Below are 18,892 nucleotides of genomic sequence, written 5' to 3' on the forward strand. Positions count from 1 at the left end.
AGAGCTTGCCGCCATTCTCCAAACGTCTTTACCGAGTTGGGGAGAACACGTGGTATAGGGAGGGCGGGACTATACAACTATTCAAAGCAATGAAGTATGGGATTTGTATTTCAGATTTGCGCTTTGAGAAAAACAACACTGCCACCCATAATAATTATCCATGGTGTCATGAAGACAGATAGTTAAACTCGATTAAGCTCACTCATACAGTTTAGTCCTCGACTTATGCTGTCAAACTTCATAATCAGGTAGGCTTCTTTAAGTAACAAGGCACTTTCAATACCCGTGGAGCGTTGTCCGGAATCAATTGCGGACAAAATAGTCCATTTAAATTGGTTCTCATTATGTTTTAGGGACAAAAAATGTTCGACAATGGGGGCAGATTGAACCCCCTTCTTTATTCTTTATCTGTGTTGTGTTATCCGTATGTTTATTTGTTGACTTGTCTTGCCGATATAAATTTTATTACAAGGGCATAGCACTGCATAAACTACATTTTTTGTTTTGCAGTTCGTGAAGTTTGTGTGCTTCCATGTTATACCGTTATGGTCAAATACATCTCCCTCCAACGTTGACGGACAGGCAACACAATTACCACATCTGTGGTGTCCAGTGATTGGTGGAAGGTTCCATTGTGTTAAAAGATTGCTTTTAGGTATTGGAATGTAGCTATCAGCACTTATTAGTTGCTGACCAACACTCAAATTTTTCTTCATAGCAAAAATTGGTTTTGACATAGGACAGTCAAGATTCTCCAACAAATGCCAGTTTCTTAAAACAATTTGTCTGAACTTGTTTGTGTGAGGTCCAAAGGTTATCACACAGACAAGCTTGTCCAAATCAGATTTGACCTTTTTATCTAATAGAGTCTCTCTAGGGGTAAACCTAGCTCTTTTCTTCGAATGTTTTAAGAGTTTTTTAGGGTATCCTCTATCTACCATTTCTTTACAGAAAGAATCTGCATGCACATCTAAATCCGCCAACTCAGTGCAGTTTCTTCTGATCCGCAATAGTTGTCCATACGGTAAATTTAGTTTTAGGCACTGTGGGTGCGAGCTTTTATAGTGCAGAATAGTATTTCTGTCAGTTTCTTTCTTGTACAGTGATGTAACCAGTTTTTCCTCTTGACAACGGATTGAGACATCAAGAAATGTCATTTTGCTTCTGCTAGATTGTATGGAGAATTTTATATCATTGTGTCGTGAATTGACCCAATCATGGAATTGGTCTAACTCGGTCTGGCTCCCCTGCCACAGGAGCCAGACGTCGTCTATATACCTCCACCATTGAAGTATGTTACTTGAAAAGGGATTGTTATTGTAAATAAACCTTTCCTCGTATTGAGCCATATATAACACAGCCATTTCCGGCGCATAAGGGCAGCCCATGGCCGTGCCCTTAACCTGTACAAAAAAATCATTTTCAAACTTGAAGTAATTACTTCGAAGTGATATTTCAGCCAATGCAATAATAAAAGATGTAGGGACCCTGTGCGGTCTTTGCCTTAATTGATTAATTAATTAAAGGCAATTTGTATGGCGCAACTAAGCCCAATGGGCGTCAAGGCGCATAACCAAACAGTAACAGCTGTTAAAAATACCACTATGCAGCTGTACAACTATTACAGTTATACAACTATTGCAGTTATACAGCTATTGTACAGCTATTGCGGGTAAGCCTTGACGAAATACCAGGTTTTAAGGGCCTTTTTAAAAGAGGAGAGAGAGGACTGTGTCTTGATATCTTGGGGGAGAGAATTCCACAACTTAGGTGCAACAATTGAAAATGCCCTATCTCCCCATCGTGCTCTTTTGGCTCTAGGGACAACCAGCAGATTTAGCTCAGCAGATCTAAGCGCTCTCCCCGGCTGGTAGGGAGTAAGCAAGGCGCTTAACGGATGCGTAGATCTTTCTGATAGAGCTCTATAGGCTAAACAGAGAATTTTAAAGGAAATCCTCAATTGAATAGGGAGCCAGTGAAGGGTCCTTCTGGCCATAGTGGCAGATGAAGTATTTGGGAGTGCTAGGACAAAACGGGCCGCAGCATTTTGGACAATTTGTAGTCGCTGGGTGAGCCCTTTGTTGGCATCTGCATATAATACATTGCAGTAATCCAACCTCGAGCCCACCAGTGCTACTACTATCTGCTTCCGTGCTGGGAGAGAGAGATAATGAAGAATTCTCCTGAGTATTTTTATAACTCCCCAGCAGGTAGCAACCGTGCGATTAACCTGTAGGGTCATAGACAGCGAGGTGTCGAAGATAACGCCGAGATTCCTGGCTGACTGGGAAGGAGATGGACAAGTTCCCAGCGTAGACGGCCACCACTCAGTAGACCAAATATCCTGGTCCTTGCCAAAGACCAGGATCTCTGTTTTATCGCCGTTCAACTTCAGAAAATTCTGAAGCATCCAGTCAGACACCGTCTGCATACAGGTTCTGAAGTTGGCGGCAGATGTAGATACTGAGTGGGCTAATGACACCATAATTTGAGTGTCATCGGCGTATGACACCACTTCCATCCCCTGAGATTTTACTAACCTCGCAAGGGGTGCAACATAAATGTTAAATAGGGTCGGACTCAAGGCCGACCCTTGGGGCACCCCACATTGCAAGGATTTGACAGGGGATAGAAATTCGCCGAGTTTGACTCTCTGCTCTCTATGTTGTAAAAAAGAGTGCAGGAGGTTAAGAGCCACACCTGAGATCCCTGCCTCCCTCAACCGAGATGTTAAGATAGAAGGAGACAGGGTATCAAATGCTGCGGTAAGGTCCAAGTATACTTCTATCACCTCAAGAGCTTCATCCTGAGGGATTTGTGTATATAAAGATGTTACGTCCATTGTGGCCATAATCTGCGTGTCACTATTAAAATGGAAACCCTCCACTTTTGTTATGAAATCTTTAGTGTCTCTAAGATAAGATGTTACACTAGAGAGAAACGGTTTCAAAAAGAAATCAATATACTTCGATGCTGGTTCTAAAACTGAATCACAACCCGAGACAATGGGTCTTCCCGGTGGTTCCAAGTTATTTTTATGTATTTTGGGTAAAAAATACAATACCGGTGTTCTCGGTTGTTTCCTATTTAAGAACTCGAACTCCTTTGGACCTAGAAAGCCTTGTTCAAGAGCAACTTTAGTCAAATTGACAATTTTATCCTGAATCTCATGGACAGGATCTTCCCTAACCGGTCGATACCATTCGCGGTTCTCCACGTGTGCTTTCCCTACAGACAGATACATAGGGCGGGGCCAAATCACTACCGCACCGCCCTTGTCAGCTTGTTTGATGACTATAGAATTATCTGCCTTAAGGTTCTGTATAGCGGCCGATTGTCCAATACTGATGTTATTTTTTACAAAGCATTTAGCTTTTTCCAACTTTGTTATGGACGATAGGACAGCCTGCTCAAAGGCATAGATCTGCTTTGGTATGTTCATTGTAGGGATAAATTTCGACTTCACTCTAAGGCCAGTTATTTCTTGATTCTTAGCAACTTCTGCTCCAAAAAAGTAAGATTTAAGCCTGATCTTACGGCAGAATTCAAGTGCCTCTAATTTCATTTTGGTAAAATCTGTGCGTCTTGTTGGAACAAATTTGAGACCCAAACTAAGGATACTTATTTCATCCGCTGTAAGTTGTTTGTCAGAGAGATTCACTATAGTAGAGTGCTTTAATTGTTGTACTGTCTGTTCCTCGTCCGCATCACCCAGGGTTGTTTGAACCGGACCCGGGTTTGTTGTCCCCGGCCTAAAAAAGGCTGATTAGGATTCCCTTGTTTGTTTGATTGCCCTGGGCGGGAATCAGGGGAAGAATCTGAAGAAGAAGTGTCAGAGAAACCAATAAATCGGTTTCTTGAACGCCCTTGGAAGGAGGTTAGGGCTCGCCTGGAATCTGTTGTTGTGTAATAGTCTTCTTTGAGGAACGGGTAAACCTGCTCTATTTTAAATGCTTTAGAGTATCTCTCAAACTGTGCGGTTTTGACATTAATTGTATGATCTTTAAAGGAAACGATTTCTTTTTCTACCTTTTCAATTAATGCTTTAGCATCCGATATAGTTGGATTTTCAGAAATTGCTTTAAGGAGATCCTCTATCTCCTTTTCTTCTTGGCTACACAGTCTCTGTGCCATTTCAATGGTGTGTACCATTAAATCCCTACTACATTTCGTATTGATGTAACTGAAAGCTTTTTTGTATTCTGGGTCTTCTGTAAAAATGACTGGGATATTCTTAATCTGTAATCCCCAAGGGATCGTGCCTGCCCGCAAGTGTTGGAGGAGGAAGTAACCATGTAATTCGGTTCTAATATGTTTTTTGCGCAGCCTTGTTAATTTGTCAACCTCATTCTGTTGTTTTGCTGAGGTGCTCAAAGATAAAGACGAAAAAGGGGAAGACGCAATTAAGTCTTGAATGTGACTCTCTGTAAAGGATAGCGTGTCCTTTTCTGCCATAGTATGCAGTGGACGAGTCCACTGCTATCGATATGATCGTGAATAATAAACAAGACACCTTGGTGTCCAATTACCCACTCGGGTTAAGACCCGCTCTACAACTTTGTACAAAGGAGGGGTTTGGCACAACAGGATGAAGGAGAGAAGGTAGGGCCTATTAACAATGAAAAACAACTAGTGTACCCTCTCAACCAATTATTCAGGAAATGTTACTTATATGGGGAAATAAACGAAAGTGAATGCGTTTTTCCCAGCCATTGATTTCGGCTGATTAATTTTAATTATTTTTTGATACTATATTAATTCTCAAAAAAGAACACATAATCTACTAAACAGATGATCTCATTCTGTACAATCTCGAATTACAATACAACAAACATTTCAAAAAACAATTATTTACAAATTCACATAAAAGCAAGTAAAATGACAAGAATTCACAAAAATAATTACAAGTAAACAGTAGTGACATGTGAAAGGAAATCATATTTTCGCATTTAAACAACACATCATATTCCCAAAATCAAATGATGAATTATTGTAAAAGACTTATTTTATGCAAGAACAATGTCACATATAATTGCCAAACTATGTTTAATATAGTTGCCGACGCGTTTCGAGTCCCGGTTTTTTATATTGCCGGACTCTCATCAGGGCTGGATGAGTCTTTTGATACAAGCCAACTGTTTATAATAAAAAAAACAACAAAAGAATGAATTGTAATGCGCTTCCCATAACGTCTAAAAACTGATATTGTGTTTATCTGAACAAAAGCCAACATACCTGGACAAAACCAGCGCAATTTGAGGGCTTGTGGTGGAATTTCATGCAGTGCACGTCACTCTGCAACAAATCAGCAGAGACTAAATGGTCTTGTAAACAAAGTAACATAAACTTATGTTACTGTATCTAAAGAGCAAGGGTTACCTTGAAAGTGCTCTTGTGGGGCGTAAATTTTTAAGACTTCACATTATGTGTCCAAGGTCACGGCGCTTCGGGTCATAAAATCTAAATGGGTGGAAACGGTACAAATTGCCCATTAGGAACTTATCCCCATTATTTTGGACGACACGAACAAACGTTCGAATTTATTGTACTCACACTAAGATCGTTTTCAGTTCGGGCAGCACGCCACGACTTTTAGCTGTTCAACTCTGTTCCAATTCTAGTTCTGGAAAGAAGGACAGGTACAATGCATTTAGTGGTTGAGAACAACCGCATGTTTTAAGGATTATTTGTATGCGCGGACCGGATAAGGACACTGAGTCACGCTTACCTTTTGCGCAAGTCTCATGGTCATTTGAAGTGGATCACTCGTAATCAGTAAGAGCGAGAGCTTGCCGCCATTCTCCAAACGTCTTTACCGAGTTGGGGAGAACACGTGGTATAGGGAGGGCGGGACTATACAACTATTCAAAGCAATGAAGTATGGGATTTGTATTTCAGATTTGCGCTTTGAGAAAAACAACACTGCCACCCATATTAATTATCCATGGTGTCATGAAGACAGATAGTTAAACTCGATTAAGCTCACTCATACAGTTTAGTCCTCGACTTATGCTGTCAAACTTCATAATCAGGTAGGCTTCTTTACGTAACAAGGCACTTTCAATACCCGTGGAGCGTTGTCCGGAATCAATTGCGGACAAAATAGTCCATTTAAATTGGTTCTCATTATGTTTTAGGGACAAAAAATGTTCGACCATGGGGGCAGATTGAACCCCCTTCTTTATTCTTGATCTGTGTTGTGTTATCCGTATGTTTATTTGTTGACTTGTCTTGCCGATATAAATTTTATTAAAAGGGCATAGCACTGCATAAACTACATTTTTTGTTTTGCAGTTCGTGAAGTTTGTGTGCTTCCATGTTATACCGTTATGGTCAAATACATCTCCCTCCAACGTTGACGGACAGACAACACAATTACCACATCTGTGGTGTCCAGTGATTGGTGGAAGGTTCCATTGTGTTAAAAGATTGCTTTTAGGTATTGGAATGTAGCTATCAGCACGTATTAGTTGCTGACCAACACTCAAATTTTTCTTCATAGCAAAAATTGGTTTTGACATAGGACAGTCAAGATTCTCCAACAAATGCCAGTTTCTTAAAACAATTTGTCTGAACTTGTTTGTGTGAGGTCCAAAGGTTGTCACACAGACAAGCTTGTCCATATCAGATTTGACCTTTTTATCTAATAGAGTCTCTCTAGGGGTAAACCTAGCTCTTTTCTTCGAATGTTTTAAGAGTTTTTTAGGGTATCCTCTATCTACCATTTCTTTACAGAAAGAATCTGCATGCACATCGAAATCCGCCAACTCAGTGCAGTTTCTTCTGATCCGCAATAGTTGTCCATACGGTAAATTTTGTTTTAGGCACTGTGGGTGCGAGCTTTTATAGTGCAGAATAGTATTTCTGTCAGTTTCTTTCTTGTACAGTGATGTAACCAGTTTTTCCTCTTGACAACGGATTGAGACATCAAGAAATGTCATTTTGCTTCTGCTAGATTGTATGGAGAATTTTATATCATTGTGTCGTGAATTGACCCAATCATGGAATTGGTCTAACTCGGTCTGGCTCCCCTGCCACAGGAGCCAGACGTCGTCTATATACCTCCACCATTGAAGTATGTTACTTGAAAAGGGATTGTTATTGTAAATAAACCTTTCCTCGTATTGAGCCATATATAACACAGCCATTTCCGGCGCATAAGGGCAGCCCATGGCCGTTGTAGAGCGGGTCTTAACCCGAGTGGGTAATTGAACACCAAGGTGTCTTGTTTATTTTTCACGATCATATCGATAGCAGTGGACTCGTCCACTGCATACTATGGCAGAAAAGGACACGCTATCCTTTACAGAGAGTCACATTCAAGACTTAATTGCGTCTTCCCCTTTTTCGTCTTTATCTTTGAGCATCTCAGCAAAGCAAAAGAATGAGGTTGACAAATTAACAAGGCTGCGCAAAAAACATATTAGAACCGAATTACATGGTTACTTCCTCCTCCAACACTTGCGGGCAGGCACGATCCCTTGGGGATTACAGATTAAGAATATCCCAGTCATTTTTACAGAAGACCCAGAATACAAAAAAGGTTTCAGTTACATCAATACGAAATGTAGTAGGGATTTAATGGTACACACCATTGAAACGGCACAGAGACTGTGTAGCCAAGAAGAAAAGGAGATAGAGGATCTCCTTAAAGCAATTTCTGAAAATCCAACTATATCGGATGCTAAAGCATTAATTGAAAAGGTAGAAAAAGAAATCGTTTCCTTTAAAGATCATACAATTAATGTCAAAACCGCACAGTTTGAGAGAGACTCTAAAGCATTTAAAATAGAGCAGGTTTACCCGTTCCTCAAGGAAGACTATTACAGAACAACAGATTCCAGGCGAGCCCTAACCTCCTTCCAAGGGCGTTCAAGAAACCGATTTATTGGTTTCTCTGACACTTCTTCTTCAGATTCTTCCCCTGATTCCCGCCCAGGGCAATCAAACAAACAAGGGAATCCTAATCAGCCTTTTTTAGGCCGGGGACAACAAACCCGGGTCCGGTTCAAACAACCCTGGGTGATGCGGACAAGGAACAGACAGTACAACAATTAAAGCACTCTACTATAGTGAATCTCTCTGACAAACAACTTACAGCGGATGAAATAAGTATCCTTAGTTTGGGTCTCAAATTTGTCCCAACAAGACGCACAGATTTTACCAAAATGATATTAGAGGCACTTGAATTCTGCCGTAAGATCAGGCTTAAATCTTACTTTTTTGGAGCAGAAGTTGCTAAGAATCAAGAAATAACTGGCCTTAGAGTGAAGTCGAAATTTATCCCTACAATGAACATACCAAAGCAGATCTATGCCTTTGAGCAGGCTGTCCTATCGTCCATAACAAAGTTGGAAAAAGCTAAATGCTTTGTAAAAAATAACATCAGTATTGGACAATCGGCCGCTATACAGAACCTTAAGGCAGATAATTCTATAGTCATCAAACAAGCTGACAAGGGCGGTGCGGTAGTGATTTGGCCCCGCCCTATGTATCTGTCTGAAGGGAAAGCACACGTGGAGAACCGCGAATGGTATCGACCGGTTAGGGAAGATCCTGTCCATGAGATTCAGGATAAAATTGTCAATTTGACTAAAGTTGCTCTTGAACAAGGCTTTCTAGGTCCAAAGGAGTTCGAGTTCTTAAATAGGAAACAACCGAGAACACCGGTATTGTATTTTTTACCCAAAATACATAAAAATAACTTGGAACCACCGGGAAGACCCATTGTCTCGGGTTGTGATTCAGTTTTAGAACCAGCCTCGAAGTATATTGATTTCTTTTTGAAACCGTTTCTCTCTAGTGTAACATCTTATCTTAGAGACACTAAAGATTTCATAACAAAAGTGGAGGGTTTCCATTTTAATAGTGACACGCAGATTATGGCCACAATGGACGTAACATCTTTATATACACAAATCCCTCAGGATGAAGCTCTTGAGGTGATAGAAGTATACTTGGAGTCAAGGCAAAGACCGCACAGGGTCCCTACATCTTTTATTATTGCATTGGCTGAGATATCACTTCGAAGTAATTACTTCAAGTTTGAAAATGATTTTTTTGTACAGGTTAAGGGCACGGCCATGGGCTGCCCTTATGCGCCGGAAATGGCTGTGTTATATATGGCTCAATACGAGGAAAGGTTTATTTACAATAACAATCCCTTTTCAAGTAACATACTTCAATGGTGGAGGTATATAGACGACGTCTGGCTCCTGTGGCAGGGGAGCCAGACCGAGTTAGACCAATTCCATGATTGGGTCAATTCACGACACAATGATATAAAATTCTCCATACAATCTAGCAGAAGCAAAATGACATTTCTTGATGTCTCAATCCGTTGTCAAGAGGAAAAACTGGTTACATCACTGTACAAGAAAGAAACTGACAGAAATACTATTCTGCACTATAAAAGCTCGCACCCACAGTGCCTAAAACAAAATTTACCGTATGGACAACTATTGCGGATCAGAAGAAACTGCACTGAGTTGGCGGATTTCGATGTGCATGCAGATTCTTTCTGTAAAGAAATGGTAGATAGAGGATACCCTAAAAAACTCTTAAAACATTCGAAGAAAAGAGCTAGGTTTACCCCTAGAGAGACTCTATTAGATAAAAAGGTCAAATCTGATTTGGACAAGCTTGTCTGTGTGACAACCTTTGGACCTCACACAAACAAGTTCAGACAAATTGTTTTAAGAAACTGGCATTTGTTGGAGAATCTTGACTGTCCTATGTCAAAACCAATTTTTGCTATGAAGAAAAATTTGAGTGTTGGTCAGCAACTAATACGTGCTGATAGCTACATTCCAATACCTAAAAGCAATCTTTTAACACAATGGAACCTTCCACCAATCACTGGACACCACAGATGTGGTAATTGTGTTGCCTGTCCGTCAACGTTGGAGGGAGATGTATTTGACCATAACGGTATAACATGGAAGCACACAAACTTCACGAACTGCAAAACAAAAAATTTAGTTTATGCAGTGCTATGCCCTTGTAATAAAATTTATATCGGCAAGACAAGTCAACAAATAAACATACGGATAACACAACACAGATCAAGAATAAAGAAGGGGGTTCAATCTGCCCCCATGGTCGAACATTTTTTGTCCCTAAAACATAATGAGAACCAATTTAAATGGACTATTTTGTCCGCAATTGATTCCGGACAACGCTCCACGGGTATTGAAAGTGCCTTGTTACGTAAAGAAGCCTACCTGATTATGAAGTTTGACAGCATAAGTCGAGGACTAAAATGTATGAGTGAGCTTAATCGAGTTTAACTATCTGTCTTCATGACACCATGGATAATTAATATGGGTGGCAGTGTTGTTTTTCTCAAAGCGCAAATCTGAAATACAAATCCCATACTTCATTGCTTTGAATAGTTGTATAGTCCCGCCCTCCCTATACCACGTGTTCTCCCCAACTTGGTAAAGAAGTTTGGAGAATGGCGGCAAGCTCTCGCTCTTACTGATTACGAGTGATCCACTTCAAATGACCATGAGGCTTGCGCAAAAGGTAAGCGTGACTCGGTGTCCTTATCCGGTCCGCGCAAACAAATAATCCTTAAAACATGCGGTTGTTCTCAACCGCTAAATGCATTGTATCTGTCCTTCTTTCCAGAACTAGAATTGGAACAGAGTTGAACAGCTAAAAGTCGTGGCGTGCTGCCCGAACTGAAAACGATCTTAGTGTGAGTACAATAAATTCGAACGTTTGTTCGTGTCGTCCAAAATAATGGGGATAAGTTCCTAATGGGCAATTTGTACCGTTTCCACCCATTTAGATTTTATGACCCGAAGCGCCGTGACCTTGGACACATAATGTGAAGTCTTAAAAATGTACGCCCCACAAGAGCACTTTCAAGGTAACCCTTGCTCTTTAGATACAGTAACATAAGTTTATGTTAGTTTGTTTACAAGACCATTTAGTCTCTGCTGATTTGTTGCAGAGTGACGTGCACTGCATGAAATTCCACCACAAGCCCTCAAATTGCGCTGGTTTTGGCCAGGTATGTTGGCTTTTGTTCAGATAAACACGATATCAGTTTTTAGACGTTATGGGAAGCGCATTACAATTCATTCTTTTGTTGTTTTTTTCATTATAAACAGTTGGCTTGTATCAAAAGACTCATCCAGCCCTGATGAGAGTCCGGCAATATAAAAAACCGGGACTCGAAACGCGTCGGCAACTATATTAAACATAGTTTGGCAATTATATTTGACATTGTTCTTGCATAAAATAAGTCTTTTACAATAATTCATCATTTGAATTTGGGAATATGATGTGTTGTTTAAATGCGAAAATATGATTTCCTTTCACATGTCACTACTGTTTACTTGTAATTATTTTTGTGAATTATTGTCATTTTACTTGCTTTTTTGTGAATTTGTAAATAATTGTTTTTTGAAATGTTTGTTGTATTGTAATTCGAGATTGTACAGAAAGAGATCATCTGTTTAGTAGATTATGTGTTCTTTTTTGAGAATTAATATAGTATCAAAAAATAATTAAAATTAATCAGCCCAAATCAATGGCTGGGAAAAACGCATTCACTTTCGTTTATTTCCCCATATAAGTAACATTTCCTGAATAATTGGTTGAGAGGGTACACTAGTTGTTTTTCATTGTTAATAGGCCCTACCTTCTCTCCTTCATCCTGTTGGGCCAAACCCCTCCTTTGTACAAAATATGTAGTTGTGGCACAGGACATACCTTTCACTATATGTGGCACAAGCAACCATTTTTTTAACTGGTACGAATTTAAAGTGCAGAAAAATGCTCTGAAGAATTTTTATAATATGGAACATTGCCCTGCACTTTAATTTTTTCCCACTTAAAATAATGGCTGTACTTTTTCAGTAATGAACATGCCGCTCGTAGTCGTGTGTCAGGATTTTATTCACAACTGGCGGTTTGTGCTTTTTAAAGACTGTCCACTCCTGCCTTGTTTCCTCGGGATTGCTGCTGACTAGAGAGCCGGGCCCAAAATTGCCGTTCTAAGCTGCTGCTGGACTCGGGGGTGCAGGACTGCGAGGCCCAGGGCTCTTTGCGCTTTTTCCCATCACGCGCACCGGGTGCCTCTTCCCGCCCCTCCGCCTTGCTGACCTGGTGGACTTCAAATACGACTCGCGGCCCCCGCTCCGTGGGAGCCACTCGTAGTCATGTGTCAGGATTTTATTCAAAACTGGCGGTTTGTGCTTTTTAAAGACTGTCCACTCCTGCCTTATTTCCTCGGGACTGCTGCTGACTAGAGAGCCGGACCCAACTTTGCCGTTCTAAGCTGCAGCTGGACTCGGGGGTGCAGGACTGCGAGGCCCAGGGCTCTTTGCGCTTTTTCCCATCACGCGCACCTGGTGCCTCTTCCCGCCCCTCCTCCTTGCTGACCTGGTGGACTTCAAATACGACTCGCGGCGCCCGCTCCGCGGGAGCCGCTCGTAGTCGTGTGTCAGGATTTTATTCACAACTGGCGGTTTGTGCTTTTTAAAGACTGTCCACTCCTGCCTTGTTTCCTTGGGACTGCTGCTGACTAAAGAGCCGGACCCAACATTGCCGTTCTAAGCTGCTGCTGGACTCGGGGGTGTGGGAGTGCGAGGCCCAGGGCTCTTTGTGCTTTTTCCCATCACGCGCACCTGGTGCCTCTTCCCGCTCCCTCCTCCTCCACTTAAGGAACGCCTCCCACGCCACCGCGGGACGCGCGCGGGACGCGCGCGGGACGGAGCACGGGGCGAAGGCCGGGCAAAGGGCGGGCTGTCTGAGGCCGTCCGAGGCAGACCGTGGCTGGGCTGGGCCCCCCCCCTTGGCCCCTTGTTCTCGGGACTTATTGTTGCCATTACCAACTATTGCTACTAGTACCTGAATCCTGCTAGTCATACCTTACTTTGCCCACTAAGAATAACTATACTGGGTAAACTCGAGAATGACTTGGAAGCCCGGCAACGTTGGAAAAACATCTGTGGGAGGGAAGGCTAGAGGCACCCTGGATGCCTTTAAATCTAAGGCGGTGTCCAATCTGGACCACGAAATTCCCGTTGTAGAGTCTCGTTTGTCCTTTGAGCTGCAACAACACAAGCGCTCTTCACTAGGCACTTTAACACAGATACCCTCCCACCCATACACAGTTCTCAGAGGACAGGGCTTCTTACCTCGAGGGATAATAGTATCCCCTTGCTCTTTCAAGATAACTCTCCACCTTTATCCCAAGTATTATTAAGAAATCCCAATCTCGATGTCTTAAATCTAGATTCGACCTTGGATATTTCCCTAGAGGAATCCTCCCTGCTACAGCTGCCTAAACCGACCCCTGTAAACAAAAAGCGTCCACCCATACAAAAATTAAGAACTCCAGCTATAAAGCAAAAAAGAAAGAGAGGGGGGAATTTACATCAGGGTAGATTAACTAAAGCGCCCAGACTAGGCTTGAGCCCGCTAATTGACCGTAATAAAGAAACACAACAGAAACATTAATCAATATCAAAGCCAAAATTAAAACCAGAGGCATCGCAAAACTTGTTTAAAAAGCTACCCATTGAATCGCCCTCGAATTACGTCACAGTGAAAGATATGGAACACATAGTAATATCCTTAATTCTCCCAGTTCTAGAGAGGGTAAAAAGGCTGGGCGACCAACTAAACGATCTAGTGGTAGAAACTGCCCTTAACTCACAACTTTTAAAAGGTCTGGTAGCCATCTATGCGAATACTAGGAACAGCGAATACCAAATAATAAATAAGACTAGTATAAAAGACACTACATCCGGCCCCAAAATGACTTCTGGGAAAGTAAGGCCGCGTAAAGATTCCTCCTTCGATTCAAACAAGCTCAGAGAGATCCCTGTGAAAGTGGTTAATACGCCCGTCATCCCATCTAACACTCACACTGTAGGAAGCTGCCTACCAAACACTAAGGTCATTGACACAGACCAATCTCAATTTTCAGATAAATCCATCAGATCTAAAGGACCCCATATTGATTTACCACCTGAGGCAGTCCAGTATGTAGTGGTTTTAACAGGTGTCCCAGAACTTGCAGAAGGGATGAAGGAAGGCTATTCTGATCTAAAAAATAAAGCTATTTATTGGCTTAGACAAAATAGACCCTTGCCCCCCCACTTAGATGGAGATATTGCGTTTGCCAGAAGATTAGCGTGGGTAGGTTCCTGACCAAAAGACATCCACGGGGACATAATTATTATCAACTTTAGAGATCGAAGGGTGGTCCAACATATTGCCGATTGATATCAGAGCCAGGGGAGTAGTAGCATAGCGACTCGAACCCTGACTTACTTTTACCCGGAGGCATTGATTGTCCCGCGCAGACTGCGATGTGCCCCCAGGCTTTTTAGAGACAACTCCCACCCCTTTCATCCATTTGATGGGACTCAACGGCGTTCCACCTATCCGATCTTTGAGCATGCTAAAGGGCCACTAATACGCCAGAGAGACAATTCAACTAGATCCTAATTCATCACATTGGCGCCCCTTTTTAACAAACCGATATGACGCTCTCTCGAATTTAAACGATCCAGATTGACTCCAGAGAAGCATCACGGTTTCTAATATGAAAAGATCAAGTTCATCGCCGCTGACAAATTCCAGTCAGCATGGGAGGCTTAGTTCGGTCTCAGCAATAAGGGAACTCCTGGGATCATCCGCCCCCATTGGCAAATTGTCACTACATAATGATCATTCAATCACCCTAGCAGCTAAGGACGACCAACCTCTACCCTCCCATAATGTTTTGGACTCAGATCCTTTGCAAATACTAATTGAAAAGCAAGGAAAATTTGTCCCATTAATTGACCTCTTTAAAAAAAGAGACCTTACTTATAGTTTTCTTTCATGGAATGTGGCTGGCCTAGCCGATAAAGTGATGCATCAACATTGGTTAGATGTTGTTATCAGGCATAATATTATTTGCCTGCAGGAAACCTGGTCTCTGGAGCCGCATCACATCAGCGGGTATCAGACCTTTCATACTCTTGCAGTGTCAAGTCCACATGGCGGAAATAAGGGGGGTTTGTGTACTTTTGTCTCCACCATTGGGGGAATGGAAGTCAACAAATTTCTGACGACCGAGTACTACCAGATATTGAGGTTAAGATTGGGCTTTTCCCATAAAGTGATAATAACAAATTTCTACAATAATATACCATCAGATATGAGAGAGACCATACTTAACAAGCTCTTGTCGTCCTTAATCTCCCTTTATGATCATTCGGTAGGAGAAAATGTTATGATATGGGTGGGAGACTTTAACTGTACGATCTGCCCTCATGATGCGATGGGTTTGTGCGGCCTATCCGTCCATGAGGACGATTCCCCTACCCATTTCTATCATACAAAACTCGGTTCTTCTCTTAATAATATACTTTTCTATTTTAATTTGCTTTTTATTAATGAGACTTGTAGACCGAGTGTACCATTTCAACCTACCTTTAACGGGAGGGGGTGCGACACTACAATTGATTTTACAATAATCTCTGCATCACACGCTGGGACTGTAGCAACCTGGGAAACGGGTCAGGCTTCCCATTCTGATCACTACCCCATAGTCTTTAGTATTAAAATCAAAAAATTGACGGGCAGTGGTCAATACGTTATATACCCCTGAGTTAAGATTAGCCTCAAACAATGGTTATATAATTAAATGGGAGAAGGTGGAGCCCATGGGCTTCCTGAAACAATTAGTCGCTCTACATACCGAGGACATAACGATCTGACTAACACAAGAAGAGGCGCCAGAAAGAGTCATGAACTCTTTCTCTAAAATACAAGCTATGGTTAAATCACTTATGACAAGAAAACATCGGAATGGGGCTTTAAATCCCCACAGGTGGTTTGACAGTCAGTGTACGAAAGCTCTAGCCGATCTTAAAAAGGTGCTGCAGACCACCCCAAAAAACCCTGATTTAATCTGTCTAGCAAGAAAAGCTTATAAAAGCACAATAAAAATGAGAAAAGCCACCCTGAAAAAGAAGGTATGGGCCGCTCTGATAGATGCTTCATCTAAAAGAGACAACACGGCCTTTTGGAAGGTGGTAAACGACCCCTTCCTACAAACTAAAGAGGCTGACCTCATCGATATTGCAATTACAGGTGATCTTTGGGTTACCCATTTTAAAAAATTGTATGGCAGATCTACCTCCTGTAATAACGGTATTGCCCCTACTGACGAGTTAAACAACCCCTCGGATGGTAATCACCCCAGCTCTTTTCCACTAACCTTGACTTTTAGTTGCCAGGAAGTCATCAAAGGCATAAAGGACAGTGCGTCGGGCAAGGCACCAGGCCCGGACGGCGTGCCAATAGATGCCTATAAGGCTGAGATGGATCCATGGGCCCCAATGATTACCAACGTCCTAAATAAAGCCAACCAACAAGGTTTTATTTCAACCTGGTCGGACGCAATAGTCATACCTATTTATAAAAAGGGTAATAGGAACGACCCCACCTGCTACCGGCCAATTTCATTGTTGGATGCATTGGCAAAGGTGGCAGGTCGAATCATTTTAAATAGGATACAAACCTGGGGGGAGGAAAAACAAATTTTTTCCAACTTACAATACGGCTTCAGCCCAGGAAAGGGAACCACAGAACAATGTATAAATCTGGCTCTCCTTATCGCAAAATACACTCAGGCAAAGAGCGGTCACCTTTTTATTTCTTTTATAGACTTAAGTTCGGCTTTTGACTGCTTTGATCACAAATTCCTATGGTCGACACTCAGCGACATGGGGATCGACAGTCAAATTATAACATACATCAAGGAACTTTACAGAGATGCAGGTGCAAGGGTGAGGTTTGGCCGTAGGAGCGAGTTCTCAGATAAATTCCCTATAGAAAGGGGTGTTAGGCAGGGATGCATTTTGGCACCCCTGCTTTTCACCTTATATATTAATTCTATTGGATCATATCTTAGGGATTTCCAGCACGACTACCCCACAATCAAAGGGACCCCCATCCCACTACTATTATACGCCGACGACGCGGCATTAATGTCAAGGACTACACTTGGGCTTCAGAGAACCGTAGACAAATTTAACATCTACATGAAGCTCCGTGGTCTAAGAATAAATATATCCAAAACCTACACAATGGTCTGCGGAAATGGTAGTAAAAGGATTCCCTGTCCAATCCACATCGAGGATAAGAGACTAGAATCTACTGATAGATTCTCTTACCTAGGAGTGAATTTTGACAGGAGAAGTTCTTGGCAACCAGCGGTTAATGCAAGGCATTTAGCTATTTTACGCTCCGTTGGCGCTTTGAGAAACTTCGCTAGTAAACTAGGGGGGAAGCCAGCCAAAGAATTAATTCACATCTACAAAGCCAAGTGTGTTTCAACTGCCACTCATGGTGCTGGCTTATGGGGCATTGAAAAAGCACAGGTGATGCAAAGATGTGAAAATCACTTCCTTGCCTACTTACTGGGGGTGCCTAAAACCACATCCACGTATATGTTGCACATAGAAGCAGGCCTTTCTTACATTACAGATACTATCAGGATTTCTCCGATGCTCCTTTGGCACAAGGTCTGGGTCACCCCAGAAACCTCTCTAAATAGAGAATTAATCACTGACTGCCTTTCTTTAGATGGAGCCCTTAAGATCAAATGGCTACACTCAGTGAAAAACATGTTTAAGGAGATTAGCCATTTGGAATTTTTTCTAAGACCAAGCACTATGGAGAAGGTTCCAAGAGGCCAGCTTAAAAAGATGGCCCTGGAGCACCTTGTCACCTCGAGGTGGAATATCGAAAGAGAAAAACATAGCACTCTAAAATATCAGCAAATTACCACTCAAGAAGGGCTACAAAAATATCTATCAGTTGTTAGTAGCCCTTATGCTCGCATGCTGCTTACCCGCTTTAGGCTAGATACTTTCTTTCGACTGGTTACATTCCCTGATCGTAACAATTGGTCCATGCTAAAGCTTGTACGTCCTTGCGACGATATTTCCTATCAATCTAACATACATTATGTGTTGTTTTGTAATTTTTACCAGGCACCGCGCAGGGCGTATTTACTACCTATTCTTAAGGCATGGGGGATTCGATCCTGTAAGTCAGCCTTTCTCAAATTGCAACGGTTGGAAGATGATCATGTTATTCATGTAGTACATTGTTTTTTAAAACTTGTGGTAAAGTTTTGTAATACTATGAGCTGAGTGCAAACTACTTGATGTGATCTGATGTGTAATACTGAACTTTTTCTAGGCAAAACTAACAACCTCGAACCGGATTGGTTTTAACAAGATGTACTTTGTAATATGTGATTTTAATATGTACGCTTTTATGATTTTGAATTACTGAATCGAATAAAGCAAAATTGAATTTGAATTTGAATTTGAACATGGCACCGTATCTACAAGACATTGGAGCAAGATGCCTACTGTATGTAAAGGCGACTCTTTGAAATGGGAGACAATGAAACTAAAAAGTTAACTTTATGTTTATTTGGATTCCATAAATCTCATCATTTAAATTTTCTCCCATTTCCAAATGTCATATTTATAATCACAAGGCATCTTGCTCCCAGTGGTCTGTAGACACACTGCCATATTTATAACAGAAAAATAGAGCCATATCTTTAAATGAGAGGAATGTAAAGTGAAGACACATGTTTCATAAAACATTAACTGAATGCAACGTGGGGATGGCAGAATGCACACTATTTTTTTCTCAACGTACTCAAAGTCTTTCATTTTATCGCGCTTACGTGCAGACTGGATCCGTTACTCACCTCAAAGCACGTTGAAGAGATTCATAGCCATATGCAGCATAGATACGCTGCATTTCCAATCGCACAGCCAAAAGAAGCAGTTGCGAAACTCCTTTAACTTTGATCCATATTTATTCCATTATATTCTTAATTCCACAACCT

Source organism: Lissotriton helveticus, chromosome 11 (assembly GCF_964261635.1).
Source record: "Lissotriton helveticus chromosome 11, aLisHel1.1, whole genome shotgun sequence".
NCBI lineage: Eukaryota > Metazoa > Chordata > Amphibia > Caudata > Salamandridae > Lissotriton > Lissotriton helveticus.